Consider the following 18,683-nt stretch of genomic DNA (forward strand, 5'->3'; position numbering starts at 1 on the left):
AGAAAGCCATCAACACGTGACCTTCCCAGGTGGCTCAGTGATAAAGAATCTGCCTGCCAATGCAGGAGGCCCAAGAGACGTGGCTTTGATCCCAGGACGATCCCCTGAAGAAGGAAATGAGAACCCACTCCAGTATTCTTGCCATGGAGAATCCTTGGACAGGGGAGCTTGCAGGCTACAGTCCACAGGGTCGCAAAGAGCTCGACACGCCTGGGCACGCACACACTGCACCAGCACTCACAACTGCGAAAAGAATGACTTGCGGGTCCAGGCCTTGCTCCCCTGTGTCATACTGAGAGCTGGCGCCTTGCAGACAAGACAGTGGCCTCTGTGAAGTTCCGGAGGGTCCCCTCTAGATCGCCTGAAAAATATGGTGAAATGCCCTAGCGTGAAGAAAAGCAACACTATCCAGTGGGAGAACACAGACAAGGAAGCTGTGGGGCCAGTTCAGCCACTTGCTGGTTAAGTAACACAGGGCAGGACATTTGGCTTCTATAGTTTGTTCATCTGTGAAATGGCAGGAAGGAGCCCTGCCTCCTGAAGTGAAGTGAAAGTCACTCAGTGGTGTCCAACTATTTGCGACCCATGGACTATAATAGTCCATGGAATTCTCCAGGCCAGAATCCTGGAGTGGATAGCCTTTCCCTCCTCCAGGGCATCTTCCCAACCCGGGGATCGAACCCAGGTCTCCCTCATTGCAGGCAGATTCTTCACCACCTGAGCTATCAGGGAAGCCCTGAGTCACTGTCCAAACAAACAGGATAGTATAAGTGACGGCTTAGCAGGGGGCAGGCAGTCCCTTGGTGGCAACTCTCACGAAAGTGCTGCAAGCCCACGCCTTGTTTTAGGTTCTTTACTTGATGAGACTATGGAAGATGATGGGTGTTTTGATTTCCTTTTATTAACATATAGTTTATGTACAACATCACATAAGTTCCAGTGGAAGTGACAAATAGATTCAAGGGATTAGATCTGATTGACAGAGTGCCTGAAGAAATACAGATGGAAATCCATAACACTGTACCGGAGGCAGTGACCAAAACCGTCACCAAGAAAAAGGAAAACAACAAGGCAAAAGGGTTGTCTGAGGAGGCCTTACAAAGAGCTGAGAAAAGAAGAGAATCAAAAGTCAAAGGAGGAAAGGAAAGATATGCTTACCTGAATGTAGAGTTCCAAAGAATAGCAGGGAGAGATAAGAAAGCATTCCTCAGTGATCAATGCAAAGACACAGAGGGAAACAACAGAATGGGAAAGACTAGAGATCGCTTCAAGAAAATCAGAGATACCAAGGGAACATTTCCTGGAGGATAGCATGACAACCCGCTCCAGTATTCTTGCCTGAAGAATCCCCATGGACAAAGGAGCCTGCGGACTTCAGCCCATGGGGTTACAAAGAGTCAGACACGACTGAGTGACTAAGCACAAGGGGACATTTCATTCAAAGATGGCACAACAAAGGACACAAACGATGTGGACATAACAGAAGCAGAGATATTAACAAGAGGTGTCAAGAATACACAGAAGAACTGTGCAAAAAAGGTTTTAATGACCCAGATAACCACGATGGTGTGATCACGCACCGAGAGCCAGACATCCTAGAGTGTGGAGTCAAGTGGACCTTAAGAAGCATTTCTATCAACAAAGTTAGTGGAGGTGATGGAATTACAGATGAGCTCTTTCAAAGCCTAAAAGATGATGTTGCTAAAATGCTGCACTCAATATGCCAGCAAATTTGGAAGACTCAGCAGTGGCCACAAGGACTGGAAAGGCTCAGTTTTCATTCCAATCCCAAAGAAAGGCAATGCCAAAGAGTGCTCAGACTACCGCACAATTGCACTCATTTCAGAGGCTAGCAAGGTAATGCTCAAAGTCCTTCAAGCTAGGTCTCAACAGTACATGAACCAAGAAATTCCAGATGTTCAAGCTGGATTTAGAAAAGGCAGAGGAACCAGAGATCAAATTGCCAACATCCACTGGATCATAGAAAAAGCAAGAGAGTTCCAGAAAAACAGGTACTACTGCTTCATTGATGACTCCTAAGACTTTAACCGTGGTGTTGTTCACTCACTCAGTCGGGTCCAGCTCTTTATGACCACATGGACTGCAGCACACCAGGCTTCACTGTCTTTCACCATCTCCTGGAGCTTGCTCAAACTCATGTCCATTGAGTCAGTAATGCCATTCAACCATCTCATCCTCTGCTGTCCGCTTCTCCTCTTGATTTTAATCTTTCCCAGAATCCAGGTCTTTTCCAATGAGTCAGCTCTTCGCATCATGTGGCCAAAGTATTGGAGCTTCAGCTTCAGCATCAGTCCTTCCAATGAATGTTTAGGACTGATTTCCTTTAGGATTGACTGGTTTGATCTCCTTGCAGTTCACAGGACTCTCAAGAGTCTTCTCCAACACCGCAGTTCAAAAGCATTAATTCTTCTGTGCTTAGCTTTCTTTATGGTCCAACTCTCACATCCATACGTGACTACTGGAAAAGCCATAGCTTTGACTAGATGGACCTTTGTTGACAAAGTAATGTCTCTGCTTTTTAACAAGCTGTCTATGTTGGTCATAGAGTTTCTTCCAAGGACCAAGCATCTTTTAATTTCATGGCTGCAGTCACCATCTGCAGTGATTTTGGACCCCACGAAAATAAAGTATCTCACTGTTTCCATTGTTTCCCCATCTATTTGCCATGAAGTGATGAGACCGGATGCCATGAACTTCATTTTTTGAATGTTGAGTTTTAAGCCGGCTTTTTCACTCTGCTCTTTCACTTTCATCACGAGGCTCTTTAGTTCTTCTTCACTTTCTGCCCTAAGGGTGGTGTCATCTGCATATCTGAGGTTATTGATATTTCTCCCAGCAATCTTGATTCCAGCTTGTGCTTCCTCCAGCATTTCACATGATGTACTCTGCATATAACTTAAATAAGCAGGGTGACAATATACAGCCTTGACGAGCTCTTTCCCCAATTTTAAACCAGTCTGTTGTTCCATGTCCAGTTCTAACTGTTGCTTCTTGACCTGCATACAGGTTTCTCAGGAGGCAGGTCAGGTGGTCTGGTATTCCCATCTCTTGAAGAATTTTCCACAGTTTGTTGGGATCCACATAGTCAAAGGCTTTAGTGTAGCTGATGAAGCAGAAGTAGATGTTTTTCTGGAATTCTCTTATTTTTTCCATGAGCCAGTTGTTGGCAATTTGATCTCTGGTTCCTCTGCGTTTTCTAAATCCAGCTTTAACATCTGGAAGTTCTTGGTTCACATGCTGTTGAAGGCTAACTTAAAGGATTTTGAGCATTACTTTGCTAACCTGAGAAATGAGTGCAATTGTGTGGTAGTTTGAACAATCTTTGGCATTGTCCTTCTTTGGGACTAGAATGAAAACTGAGCTTTTCCAGTCCTATGACTGTGTAGATCACAATAAACTGTGGAAAATTCTTAAAGAGATGGGAATACTAAAACACCTTACCTGCCTCCCGAGAAACCTGTATGCGGGACAAGAAGCAACAGTTAGAACCAGACATGGAACAACAGACTGGTTCAAAATTGAGAAAGGAGTACATCAAGGCTGTACACTGTCACTCTGCTTATTTAACTTATATGCAGCGTACTTCATGCAAAATGCCAGGCTGGATGAAACTCAAGCTGGAATCAAGATTGCTGGGAGAAATATCAATAACCTCAGATATGCAAAAGACACCACCCTTATGACAGAAAGTGAAGAGGAATGAAAGAGCCTCTTGATGAAGGTGAAAGAGGAGAGTGAAATACTGGCTTAAAATTCAACATTCAAAAAACAAAGATCATGGCATCCAGTCCCACCACTTCATGGCAAATAGATGGGAAAACAATGGAAACAGTAAGAGACTTTATTTTCTTGGACTCCAAAATCACTGCAGATGGTGACTGCAGCCATGAAATTAAAAGATGCTTGCTCTTTGGGAAAAAAGCTATGACAAACCTAGACAGCTTGTTAAAAAACAGAGACATTTTGCCAACAAAAGTCCATCTAGTCAAAGCTATGATCTTTCCAGTATCATGTCTGGATGTGAGAGTTGGACTATAAAGACAGCTGAGCGCCAAAGAATTGATGCTTTTGAACTGCGGTGTTGGAGAAGACTCTTGAGAGTCTCTTGGACTGCAAGGAAATCCAACCTGTCAATCCTAAAGGAAATCAGTCCTGAATGTTCATTAGAAGGACTGTTGCTGAAGCTGAAACTCCAATGCTTTGGCCATCTGATGCAAAGAGTCGACTCATTGGAAAAGAGCCTGATGCTGGGAAAACTGAAGGCAGGAGGAGAAGAGGGCAACAGAGGATGAGAAGTTTGGATGGCATCACTGACTCAATGGACATGAGTTTGAGCAAATTCCAGGAGATAGTGAAGGACAGTGAAGCCTGGCACGCTGCAGTCCATGGGGTCACAAAGAGCTGGACATGACTGAATGAATAGCAACAACTGTTAACTCATTAACACTGAACACGTGGTCAACAGCCCTGTGACTCATGGTGAAACAAAACTCATGTGACAGGTGTCTTTTCTCCATGAGGCACATCCCAGCCTTCCTGGGCTCAGAAACAGTGGATATAACTTTTGTACAACAGGTGGGGTCATTTTAAATAGTAAAATCACCAACAAAAAGCACAAAAGTAAAGTTAGCAGTGTGATACTACATACAGTGCATAAAGAACCTTGGTTTAAGGTCTGAAAGAGGGACAAGGAGGCAGAGGGTCAGCTTGTTTGATTTCAGCTGGGAACCTGCACACTGAAATTTAAGCCCCTTTATTCACATGCTTGTCCACACATGTCAACAAATGTGCAGTTACAAATAAATTAGTGAGTAGCTGAATTCATAAATACCAAATCCATGAATAATGAGGATCAGCTGTACCAGAAGGTCACCACCTAGGGTCTGTGGACCCCTCAGTTTGCTAACACCCTTTCAGTTGTGCACTAAAGAATCTATTTTTTCATAGAATTCTGTTTCTCCTTGAATGAGCCTCTGACAAACAACGGTTATTCAGACTTGGGTAACTAGCCGACATCTTCTCAGGAATCAATGAGTCAGCCTGTCACGTCAAGGAAAACAACTGATATTATTTGTTGCCGATGATAAAATTTCAAGCTTTCAGGTGAAAATTAGATGTTGGAAAACTAGCATGTGCTCCCACAAGGTGGAGAGCCTTCCAATATGTAAACACTTCTCGGACGTGATTAGAGATGATATCAAGCAGTATGATTTTTTATGGTGTCTAATGAAATGTAGCAACATCCCGAAGGGCTGCCTCACACAGCGAACCAGCATTTTCCAAGGGGCCAATGCATAATGTTACAAAGTGATGCATGGAGAGAAGATCCATCCAAAATGCAAGACAGGAAAATAGGTTTTAATATAACCAAGAATGAGAAGTTCATTGATATCATCCCATATTCCACGTTGCAGCTAACTTTTGAGGACACTACCCCTTTCACATTTTGGTATGGTACACAAGCAGAAAAGCCACAGTTACCTGAAAGACCATTAGAGTCATCCTCTTTCTCCAACCACATTTCTGTGTGAGGCCAGGTGTTTCTCATGTACCTCAGCCAAACGCACTACATGCCATAAAGAATTAGATAAGAAAAAAGTAGTCATCTTCTAGTAAGCCAGATGTTACAGAGGTGCGTAAAAATGTGCAACGGTGCCACTCTTCTCACCGTGTTTTTCTTGGAAGCTATAGATTTTATTTTACTTTATCTAAATAAAATTTAATATTTAATAAATTTAATTAAATAAATTTATTTAATTTTAGCCTTGAAAATAACCTATCCATTGACAGATGAGTGGATAAGAAAGATCTGGTATATACCAACAATGGAATACTACTCAGCCACTAAAAAAGAATGAAATAATGCCATTTGCAGCAACATGGATGAACCTAGAGGTTATCATCCTAAGTGAGGTAAGTCAGACAGAGAAAGACAAATACCATATAATGTCACTTATACGTGAAACCTAAAGAATGACGCAGGGAATCCCCTGTGGTCCAGTGGTTAGGAATCGGTGTTTTCACTGCCAAGGCCTGGATTTGATCCCTGGTTGGGGAACTAAGATTCTGCAAGCCTCGTGGTGAGGTCCAAAAAATAAAATAAATAGAACATGAGACAAATGAGCTTATCTATGAACCAGAAGCATACAGACATGGAGGACAGATTGGCGCTACATGGAGGACAGATTGGCGCTCGCCAAGAAGGAGTGGGGGTGGGGGAGCGGAGGACGGGGAGAGCGGCGTGAGTGGCTGCAGACTAGTATACATAGGATGGATAAATTACAAGGTCCTACTGCATAGCGCAGGGGACCACATTCAGCATCCTGTGCTAAACCATAATGGAAAAGATTATATATGTAAAACTGAACCACTTTGCTGCAGGGCAGAAGTGAACACAACACTGTAAATCAACTATACTTCAATTTCAAAAGTTAATATGTTATTTATGTTACCACGTAATAGGTCTGTTACCTTTCTTTTTAAATGAATTAATAAATCATTTTTAATGTCTCAGTTAAGTTCCAATGTGGGAAATACACATTAACAAAAGTTAATGTTAATGCTAACAAAACCCCACATAAACAGGAGTTCTCCAGGGTTCTCAATCAGGATGACCCTGAGGGATGGGATGGGGAAGGAGGTGGGAGGGGGATTCAGGATGGGGAACACATGTACACTCATTGCTGATTCATGCCAATGTATGGGAAAACCAATACAATATTGTAAAGTAATTAGCCTCCAGTTGAAATAAATTAATTTTTTTTAAAAAATAGTGTTTGAGATGCACTGGCCATGCCATGTGTCACCCAGTCAACACTGATGCCACCCTACCTGCATACACGCTGATTCTTACGTCGGTTACGAGTTCCTGGTGGAGACCTCATTTCCTAACAGTGAAGGAGACAGAAGAAGCGGGGTGCCTGGAGAAGGGGAGGCCCTGCAGACAAGTGCCCAGCCCTGCAAACCTCATGATAAGAGGCCTCACTTTCCTGAGTCAGTGTAGGATACTCATTACATGTGGAAGGACTTGATTGCTCATGGAGAGAGCAATGATATTTGTGAAGATGAAACCTTTCAAGCGCTGTCCTCTTGGACAGTGGTCCTCAAGGGTCAGGGGATAAAGGATCTGCTGACCGGAGGATTCCTGTGCTATGTCCCCACCCTGAGCAATCTCATCAACTCTCAGGCTTCCAACTACCACCTGCAGCAGGGCATCTCAGCCTGTCCCTTCGAGGCTGTGAAATCTCCCCATTATCCCAGTAAAAATGCTATAGAAAAGCAAGACCAACAGCCCAAACTTGAAAGGTTGTGTAGGTGGTTAGTACCAAAGAGAGAATGACATTGCCTGACACTCTCTGAGTTGGAGCAAACTGTGTCAAAGTCCCACTCCAGACAGCCCCCTCCTCCCCAAATCCCTCTTTTCTCCTCACTTCTTCCTGAGCATCCTTCCTCCCGCTCCCACTTCCAGAAAAAGTGCTCTTGGCTTTTTGGCTTCCAGGAGCCATCTTTTCTCCCCAGGTGAGCAGCCCCAATGGCTCAGTGGGTAAAGAATCCTCCTGCAGTGCAGGAGACACAAGAAACATGAGTTTGATCACTGGGTTATGAAGATCCCCTGGAGGAGGGCACAGCAACCCACTCCAGTATTCAAGCCTGGGAAATCCAATGGACAGAGGAGCCTGGAGGGCTGCAGTCCAAAGGGTCGCGAAGAGTCAGACACAACTGAGCAACTAACCATGCGCACCCCAAGTACCTCTCCTGATTTCTTACACAGTCAGGCTAGCTTTCTTCCCGTCCCTGGCCCACACCCTACACAGATCAACACAACAAAAGGCCCCCGTACACAAAAAAGCATCAGGAGCCCCCTGATAAAAATACTTCTGTGCACCGTTTACAATAGCTAGGACATGGAAACAACCTAGATGTCCCTCGGCAGACGAATGGATAACAAAGCTGTGGTACATATCCACAATTGACTATTACTCAGCTATTGAAAAGAATGCATTTGAATCTGTCCTAATGAGGTGGATGAAACTGGAGCCGACTATACAGAGTGAAGTAAGTCAGAAAGAAAAACACCAATACAGTACACTAATGCATATATATGAAATTTAGAAAGATGGTAACAATGATCCCGTATGCGAGACAGCAGATGAGACACAGATATAAAGAACAGACTTTTGGACTCTGTGGGAGAAGGAGAAGGTGGGATGATTTGAGAGAATAGCATTGAAACATGTATATTACCATGAGTGAAACAGATCATCAGTCCAAGTTCGATGCATGAAACAGGGCAATCAAAGCTGGTGCACCGGGACAACGCTGAGGGATGGGATGGGAGGGAGGTGGGAGTGGGGTTCAGGATGGGGGACACATGTTCACCCACGGCTGATGGCAAAAACCACCACAATATTGTAATTAGCCTCCAATTAAAACAAATAAATTAATTTTTTAAAAGAAAGAAATAACAAAAACAAAGAAAATACTTCTGTGCAAATACTTTTGTACAAATTGCTTTTTTTTCTAATGGACAAATGGCATGCAGTTCCAAAGTCTATTATTTTTATGAGACTAAGAGTTACCCATGAAATGTGTTTCTAAATTTGGAGTTCTTAAACTAAAGTCAGACCCATATAAGAATTTACTGAGGGTTCTGCCAGACAGTATTGCTTTTCTCCTAATTCTGTGCAAATAAGCATTTGGAATTTTCAAGGATAATGCTTAGTCATTAACACATCGTCAATGTTGCCTTGAGTTGTTGTGATTTGGGCTTGCTGCTATTATTCCATTTTAATTAGAAATCTTTATTAGTTTGACTTCATCATTATCACTTTAATTTCTTGTGAGCTATTTGGTCGGCTATATAATGAGATGCCTATTAGCATCCATTGCAATTTTGGCCCATAATTTTCCAGTGCCCAGATTTAGGACAATGTGTTATGGTACAAATTTGAACCCTTCAGACTCCTATTGCTAAGATTTGTGAGGTGTTATTACAGATAATTATATAATGATAAATATACACATATCATTTTGTGATTATAGAAATAATTTCCTCAGAATGTCTTTGAATGGTGAAATTTTATGGTTATTGAAAGTATTTCTTCAACTGGGAAGGCAAACAGGGCAATGTGGGGTCATAGTCTGTGTCTCAAATAACTAATGTCTAAGTGGCGATGATTTGTTGCTGATAATTCCCAAATCAGAATCTCTTCTGATTCCCCCTCATCTCTACTTCCATACATTCAACCAAATAAATTATTTCCAACACGGAAACCATCTCCCCTCTCCCACACCAGACTTGCATCTGGTAGCTGCTCATGTCTCAGGAAATGACATCACGGTGCACACATTTCTGCATCTGCAAACCTGGCTCCTCCCTCTGCCCCCGTCTGGTCCCTATGTTCTGTTGATTCTGCCTCCAAGACACTTTTTGAATCCCTCCTCTTCTTTCCATTTCTTCTGCTAACATCCTAAGGCTCTGCCATCTTAATTTTTCACTGCTTTATGTCCTGCCTCCACAGTCATTTCTAGCACATAGTAGGTGCTTGTGCAGAATCATGCGTAGCCCACAGTAGGTGCTTGTGTGATATCTTTTGCTTGTCTGTTTGGATCCACTCTCCTCCGTCTCCCCTCTGTTCTGGGCCCAGGAAGCTGATGTAATGGACCATCTCAGTAGGATGCCTTGCCCTCTGGCTCTTTCAGCAGTGCTATTCAACAAAACTAAGATGCAAGCCACTGGTGTGAGCCTTGTGTTTCATTCAAAATTTTCTAGTAGCCACATTTTAAAAAGTAAAATGAAAAAGGTGAAGCCTTTTAATAATGTATATTATTGGATTCAATATATCTGAAACATTCCCATGTCAACTTGTGATCAATATGAAAAGATATTTGTGGCATGTTTTACAATCCCTTTTCTCATCAAACCTTTGCAATCCAGTGTGTGTGTGACACAGCAGATCCTAATTCAGATTAGCCACATTTCAAGGGCACCACGGCCATGTCTGATGAGTGGCCACCACCCTGGAGATATCAGATCCGGAGCTCAGAGGGAGGGAAGGGAATAAGAGCAGAGGATTTATGCCCTTAAGTATCCCCACCATGGAGTCCTCACAGGCGGGCAGATCCTATCTCCTGCTGAGCACCCTCTCTGTTTTGATGCCCCATGTATGAGGGTTCCAAGGCTGCTGTAGCAAAGGACTGCAGACTGGGTAGCTTAGAACAACAGACATTTGACTCTCTAAGTCCAGAGACTGCCATACAGAGTGAAGGCAGAGAAAAGCAAATATCATGTATTAATGAATATATGTGGGATCTACAAAAATGCTACAGATGAATCTATTTGCAAAGCAGAAATAGAGACACAGATGCAGAGAACAAATGTATGGACACCAAGGGGGAAACGGCGTGGCTGGGATGAGCTGGAAGATTGGAACTGACACATATATATACTATTGGGGGCAGGAGGAGAAGGGGACGACAGAGGATGAGATGGCTGGATGGCATCACTGACTAGATGCACATGAGTTTGGGTGAACTCCAGAAGTTGGTGATGGACAGGGAGGCCTGCCATGCTGTGACTCATGGGGTTGCAAAGAGTCAGACACGACTGAGCGACTGATCTGATCTGATGCATAAAACAGATAACTAATGAGAACCTCCTGAAAACAGATAACTAATGAGAACCTCCTGAAAACAGATAACTAATGAGAACCTCCTGGACAGCACAGGAGTCAGTGCTCTGTGGCGACCTCAATAGGAAGGAAACCCAAGGAAGAGGAGACACAGGTACACGTGCGGCTGAGTCACTCTGCGGCAGAGCAGAAACTAACGAACACTGTAATGCTTATACTCCAATTTAAAAAAGAAAACCGACATTTTTCCTCTCATAGTCCTTGAGACTACGAATGTGAAATCAAAGTGTTAGCAGGGCTGTGTTCCCTCTGAAGCTTCTAGCAGAGTGTCTGTCCGTCTGGTGTTAACCACCATCCTAGGTCTCCCTTTGATGGGGAAACAATGGAAACAGTGAGAGACTTTATGTTTTGGGGCTCCAAAATCACTGCAGATGGCGACTGCAGCCATGAAATTAAAAGACGCTTCCTCCTTGGAAGAAAAGTTACGACCAACCTAGACAGCATATTAAAAAGCAGAGACATTACTTTGCCAACAAAGGTCTGTCTAGTCAAGGCTATGGTTTTTCCAGTGGTCATGTATGAATGTGAGAGTTGGACTATAAAGAAAGCTGAGGGTCAAAGAATTGATGCTTTTGAACTGTGGTGTTGGAGAAGACTCTTGAGAGTCCCTTGGACTCCAAGGATATCAAACCTGTCAATCCTAAAGGAAATCAGTCCTGAATATTCACTGGAAGGACTGATGTTGAAGCTGAAACTCCAGTAATTTGGCCACCTGATGCAAAGAACTGACTCTGCTGGGAAAGACTGAAGGCAGGAAGAGAAGGGGGCAACAGAGGATAAGATGGTTGGATGGCATCACCGACTCGACGGACATGAGTTTGAGCAAGCTCTGGGAGTTGGTGATGGACAGGGAGGCCTGGTGCGCTGCAGTCCGTGGGGTCGCAGAGAGTCGGGCACGACTGAGCTGCTGAGCTGAGCCGAGGCCTCCCTTGGCTTGTAAGCACAGCACTCCAGGCTCTGCCTCATCACCGCTTGCCTTGCCATGTTTTTCTCCCCATCTCTTCTTACAAGGACATCGTTCATGTTGGATTAAGGGCCGCCCTGCTCCAGCACAGCCTCATCTGAACCAGTGGCATCTTCAGTGATCCCACTTCCGAACCACACCATATTCCGAGGCTCTGGGAAGGATGTCATTTTGGGGGGAACAGTCTGCAGCCCAGGACATCCTATAACCGTCACCTCCACTGAAGGGACATGCCATGGCTATTTCCTTAATGGTTTGAGATCCATCTTCATTACGTACAAAATTTCCATGCGCAGTTGGGTCTATTTCCAGATTTTTCAACTCTGTTCCATTGGTCTGTCTATGCAGGCACCAGTTCCATGGTATTCTAGTTACAGAGCCTTTCTGGCGTGTTTTAATATTCTAATTCTAGAATTTGTATAGCATGTTCAACCTAAAGTTTAAACTGGCTCTTCTTCCTCTAGGTTTTCCTTGTGACTCTTCCTCATTTGTTCTTCAACATGAACTTTAACTTAGAAATTGTCCTGTGAAGAACTGATATTCCTTTGTGAACTGACATTCACAGAAATATTTGTGAAAATGAGTTTTTCTATTCAAACATGGCACATATTTTTGCCATTTATGGCTTTTTTTGTATCTTCCAGGGTGCTAAAGTTTTCCATAAGGTTTTAGACATTTCTATGTAAGCTTATCTCTAAGTATTTCATTTTCTTTCTAGCTGTTATAAGTGCAGTCCTCTCTTCCAATAAGTTTTCTAACTGGTGTTTGCTTATATTTACTATTGATTTGTGTGAGCTTCCCTGGTGACTCAGTTGCAAAGAGTCTACCTACAAGGCAGGAGACACGGGTTCAGTCGTTGCGTTGGCAAGATCCTCTGGAGAAGGAAATGGCAATCCACTCCAACGTTCTTGCCTGGGAAATCCCAGGAACAGAGGAGCCTGGCAGTTAAAGTTCATAGGGTTGCAAAAGAGTCGGCTACAACTAAACCCCCATTGATTTGTGTGTTGCTTTTGTAACTTAACTTACTAAATTTTCTTACTATTATATAGTAGTTTCCCACCAATTCTTTGCATTGCTACACAGTCATATTATCTATAAATAGAAATGTACTTATATTATTTTCTAGTATCTACTCTGTAAATGCTTTATTTTGTCTGATTTTCTCGGCTAACAACACAATATTTAGCAGTAGAAGAGACATTAGTGGCCGTTAGTTCTCATTCCAGACCTTGACAGCAAAGCCCCAAGTGCTCTGCAATTAAGGAAAAAGCTAACTTTGGTCTGAAGCATCTCTATCTGTCATGTTTTGGCAGTATCCATCAGTTCCTATATTGCTAAGTGTTTATAAAATGAATGGGTATTGTTAGGGACTGAAGTCCTAACTCCAGTACTCAGAAGGCGACTGTATTTGGAGAAAAGGCTGTTAATGGGGTAATTAAGTTAAAATGAAGCCACTAGGGTGGGCCTTAATCTGTTCTGACTGGTGTCCTTATAAGAGGGAACTCAGACCCACTGAGGGGCTCTAGGAGCAAGTGCACACATGGGAAAGACCAGGGGAGGGAGGGAGAAGGAGAGCATGCGCAGCCCAAGGGGAGTAGCCACCTTGACCTTGACCTTCGCAGCCTCCAGACCTGTCAGAAGGTATGTTTCTGTTGTCGATGCCACGAGTCTGTGGTACTTTGGAATAACACCTGTAGCAGACTAATATGTATATGGAATTGTGTCAAGTGCCTCTTCTGTGTCTGTGGAGACGATTATATGATTTATCCCCTTAGCTCTATTAATTGTTGTTGTTGTTCAGTCGCTAAGTCATGTTTGCAACCCCGTGGGCTGCAGCTCGCCAGGCTTCCCTATCCTCCACCATCGCCCAGAGTTTGCTCTAATTCATGTCTATCGTGTTGATGATGCCATCCAACCATCTCATCCTCTGTTGGCCCCTTCTCCTGCCCTCAATCTTTCCTAGCAGCAGAGTCTTTTCCAGTGAGTCAGCTCTTTGCATCAGGTGGCCAAAGTATTGGAGCTTCAGTATCAGCATCGGTCCTTCCAATGAATATTCAGGGTTGATTCCTTTAGGATGGACTGGTTTGATCTTGCTGTCCATAGTATGGTGTATAAATATATTTCCTACTAACAGACATCCTTGCACTCTAGAATGAATTTCACTTACCAGTTTTGTTTTGTTTGGGGGCATGCCCCATTGGTGGCAAGACCTTAGTTCCCAGACCAGGGATCGAACCCAGGCCCTGGCAGTGAGCGCACAGACTCCTAACCCCTGGATCACCAGGGAATTCCAAACCCTCACTTGTTCTTAAGGTGTCTTTCATGTGCTATTGCATTCTCTGGGATAACCTTTTACTTAAAACTTTAACATAAATCTTTATCAGTAAGATCAATCAGAAGTTGTACTTTTTAGTGAAATCTTTCAAATTTGAGGATTAATAATATATTCACTTTTCAGCAAAGAAAACCCATTCTTTATATTCCCATTGCAACTTTTCTATAATTTTGTAATTCTTTTTGTATTAAAAAAATTAAACATAAAAAAATTTAAGCTCTTTGACGGCTCATTGTCAGTAGAGGCAACTTCAGGACAGTGTTATTAATAATGTTCTTTCTGTTGGGGTTGATATGCAATAGCCCTAATGTGTCAAATCTCTTGAACAAAGTAGATGGATCCCTTGTCACGTGGACAAAAGTCTCCAGGATTTATCCCAGTTCCCGGCACATATTCGGTGCCCTGCAGTTCTTTGAATGAGCGAATGGACAAGGATGGATTCTGTACATATGCATCAAAGTATTGATTGTACAAAAAATCCATGGAAGTTTTCCCTTAATATTTTGTGATGTGAGAAAAGATCATTAATGTTTGAGAGTCTGATCCCTGTTTAAGCAGTTAGGAAAGTAGAAAGGAGATTTTTTTCCATCAACTAAAATAACTCTGCTTTCTGCAGACTGTGTAACAGGATAATTGAAGATTCATGCAAGACTAATGGATTCTTTGCGAGCAGGATGGATGCATGAAGGGAACCTGATATCCCTGCACAATGACAACAGCAGCAGCTATTTATCAGAAAAGTAAATGAATTTACTCGGCCTGTGGCGTTGCCCCTACGGTAATGCCAGGTACACACTTGGCGCCAGTTACCTCTTTCCTCCCGACCTCCCTCCGCTTTGCTTTACCAGCACTTGTTGGCCCTTCTTGCATCAGACTGTCGATTTACATGACATTAGAAATGAGTGCAATCCTGAATGTGGTCATAAAGCCTGATCAACACCATTGTGAGCATAACCCCTCAGAAAACAAAAGCCCCACTCTTTGGAGCAATTAGTACTCAGCCTGGTTGCTTCAAGCCTGACCCAAAAGCCTCACATCACGTAGAAGCGTTGGACCCTGACCCCACCAGAAAGATGTCAAGAGTCCAGTCAGGAAATCTAACCCCATGTCTCATGTTAAGGGAAGAGAATTCTATCACTTTAAACGAGCTCCTTCCGACCCCCTACACCATCACTGTATGACTTTGATAAATCACCCAGTTTCCAGGGTCTCAGGCTTGAACACCATCCAAGCATGTGCTCTGGGGCTTTGTTCACATAGGTTCCTCTTTCTGGAGCATCCTTCCCTACCTCCCATCCCTACTGAGCTGAATCATCAGAGGCCCAGCTCTGATCCGCCTGCCAGGGAAGCTTTCTGGATCCTGCCTTTCTGCCGCCTTTATTAGACCCATGAGTATACATGCCCATCCTCTTTAGTAGGCCATACATGCCGTCAGAGAGCAGACCAGGTCTTGGTCATTGATGAATGCCACACAGCAGTGTCTCATTGCAGCAACACTCATTTGTTGTGAAAAATTCATCCATTAAAATAAATTCCCCTGGGATGGATTCAATACCTCCTTTAAAATGAAACTGACTGCCTTCTGATGTTTGCATCCTCTTAAAGTTTTCAGAAATTTTTCTTAAACTTGAGGTTTCCATTTTGAACCTAGATAGATGTGTTTACCTGTCAACTACAAGACTAATTTTGAAATTTCAAAGTATAATAATCCAATTCCTATGGAATAATAGAACCATGCTAAGTAAGGGTTTATGTTTGTGAACTACAAAATGCCCAAGAAGAAAGAAATGCTGCTTGAATATTTAATCGGCAGTGATGTAAAGAAGCTGAATGAAGTACCTGTAAAGCCGTGCCTTCTGATTTTTCAGCTCCCTGAAAGCTTGGAGGTGCACTGTTTGCGCGGCCAGGAGGGGAGACAGTTTCATTTAAAGTCAAAATGGAAGACCTGAAAATAGGAATGCTTGCTCTACTGGAAAAAGTCACATATTTGCTACAAAAGATGATACAAGTTAGATTTCTCTGTAAATTTGTTTCTCAGTAGTGTCCAACTCTTTGCAACCCCAGGGACTGTCACCTCTGCCCATTGAATTCTCCAGACAAGAATACTGAAATGAGTAGCCACTCCCTTCTCCAAGCAATCTTCTCGGTCCAGGAACTGAACCCAGGTCTCGTGCATTGTGGCTGAATTCTTTACCATATGAGACACCAGGGAAACCCCATGGAAGATGATACAAGTTAGTGTTCTCTCTGTTAGCCAGCCTCTGAAGACATCTTTAGAAACTTTTTCCTATTTAGAAAAAGGAAGAGTAGAATTTCCCATGAAAATCTTCAACTAAAGGTTGCCATGCAGAGTCATCGAACTGACTAAAAGTTATAACATGCAAATGTCACTGGCAGATACTCACATAAATTCTTGATGTCCACAAATTCTTGATGTAGCATTTCTTGACTGCCAGTTATGTGCTGCTAGACCTACCTGAAGTAAGTCTCTAACTCCCTTTTAGAAAATGACATCAGTTCAGTTCAGTTCAGTTGCTCAGTCGTGTCTGACTCCTTGCGACTCCATGAATCGCAGCACGCCAGGCCTCCCTGTCCATCACCAACTCCCGGAGTTCACTCAGACTCACATCCATCGAGTCAGTGATGCCATCCAGCCACCTCATCCTCTGCCGTCCCCTTCTCCTCCTGCCCCCAATCCCTCCCAGCATCACATGACCATAAACAGTATAAATCCACAATTTGCAGGTTTTCTTAAGCGGAATATCTTGGTAAGAGATCATATTTCTATCACCTCTGAGAAAACTCTTCTCTGTTAATTAGAAGAACTAAGGAACCTCTATTTTGTCGGCAAATGCCTACCCTGGAGGACTAGAGGGTTTAACTACAATATTTGTCTTGTGACTCATTTTGGTTTTGACAGTTTGACTACCATAATTATCACTTTCTCAGAAAATATTTAATGAAGATAATAAGATAATCCTGTGCATGACTGCACTTTCTCATGGAATCTTCTTCATTCGTTATTTAAATGATAGAAAAATGTGATTTTCTTATTAAGCTAATGCAAGGCTGAGTTTTCATACATGTTGCAAAAATGCATATAATCTTAAAGGGCAGGCTCAGTAGGTAAAGAATCCTCCTGCAATGCAGTAGACACAGGAGACTTGGGTTTGATTCCTGGGTCAGGAAGATCTCGTGGAGAAGGAAGTGGCAACCCACTCCAGGATTCTTGCCTGGAAAATCTCATGGACAGAGGAGTCTGGAGGGGTACAGTCCATGGGTCGTAAAGAGTCGGGCACAACTGAGCACACGGACCATATGCTATCTTTATGGAATAAGATGGGTTTTTTTTCTAAATCATTTTAATCAAAAGACCAACATTCTTTTAGGGAGGATGCTGGCTGTATTTTGGAAAATACCTCAATAATCTGTTCATGGGGTTTAAAGAGAGGCTCCGCCATTCAAGTTGGCTTGAAGCAGGTCAGTAAACGACAGGCTGATGATGCTCTGCATGCAGATCAAGGAGAGAAGAGAGGAGGAGAGAAGAAGGGAGCACTGAAGCAGAGGATCCCCGGGGGCTCTGGAGGACAGGATATCCAAAATTTATTGTGAGTTACCAACAGCTCCATCACCACCAGTGTTCCTCCAAGTCCACTGCCCACACAAATACCTTGTGTGTGGAAGAAGGGGCGGGACAGAGTTACCCACTCGGGATGGCATGGACCAGAAATTCAGTGCCCCCAGGGGCTCACCTGAACCTGGGGGCGCTGGATGAGGGAACATGGGTGGACCTCTGCGTGGCACCTGGAGATGCCCTGCCTTCAAGACTCTTCTTTTGACATTGCCATTAAATTTTTTAAAAGAAAGCATTTTTCTCTGGAAACTGGTTTCCACCATTTTTTTTTTCCAACTTGAGAGATTTATGACTTACAACGCAGCTTCCCCCTACTCACTCCCCTACCAGGAAAAGCTTTACCTTCAGCAAAGCACATAAAAGATTCAAGATGAACCAGCTCTCAATTTGTCAGTTGGGTGCTTTCTCCTCTCACTTTCTCAGTATGGACTCACAGATGGTCAGACTTCCTATATTCCCCAAACTGATGGAAAATCTGCAGGGAACTGGGCTGAGAGCAACTTCTGGTGCCCTTGCTCGGGGCTGAAAATCCGTAAGGCTCTGTGGGCTCCACACCCTCTTCCTGAATCACAAACTGGAATCTTAAAATAGACTGAGTCCTTTGCCTCCTTTTCTCTCTCAACTGTCATCCATTTAAAATGTGTTTTCCAAGCGCTAACTCTGCATAACATGCATTATACAGGTAGCCTTGCTAGAAAGGAATATTTTTCAATTGAGCAAGAAATTAGAAATGGCTGAAAGAAGAAGAAAATATTAGGAAAACTCACCCGCTAGAGTAGTGATACTGCTAGCTAACCACCAGTGATACAGAGCTATAGATGGCAGCTCAGGCTGAGGCTCCCCCCACTGTTGATGCTTGCAGATCCCAAAACTGCTTCCTCTGAGTTTCTGGATAATTCCTCACACCAGGGTCCAGGAGACAGTGACCAAGTCCATTTCATGCAGAAACTGCATAACAAGGCAAGATGGTCACTAGGGTTGTTTTGAATCCAAGTGCAGAGAAACTGGAAAACTGATATACATTTGTGAGCAGCTTTG

The sequence above is a fragment of the Ovis aries genome, chromosome 22, assembly GCF_016772045.2.
Source record: "Ovis aries strain OAR_USU_Benz2616 breed Rambouillet chromosome 22, ARS-UI_Ramb_v3.0, whole genome shotgun sequence".
NCBI lineage: Eukaryota > Metazoa > Chordata > Mammalia > Artiodactyla > Bovidae > Ovis > Ovis aries.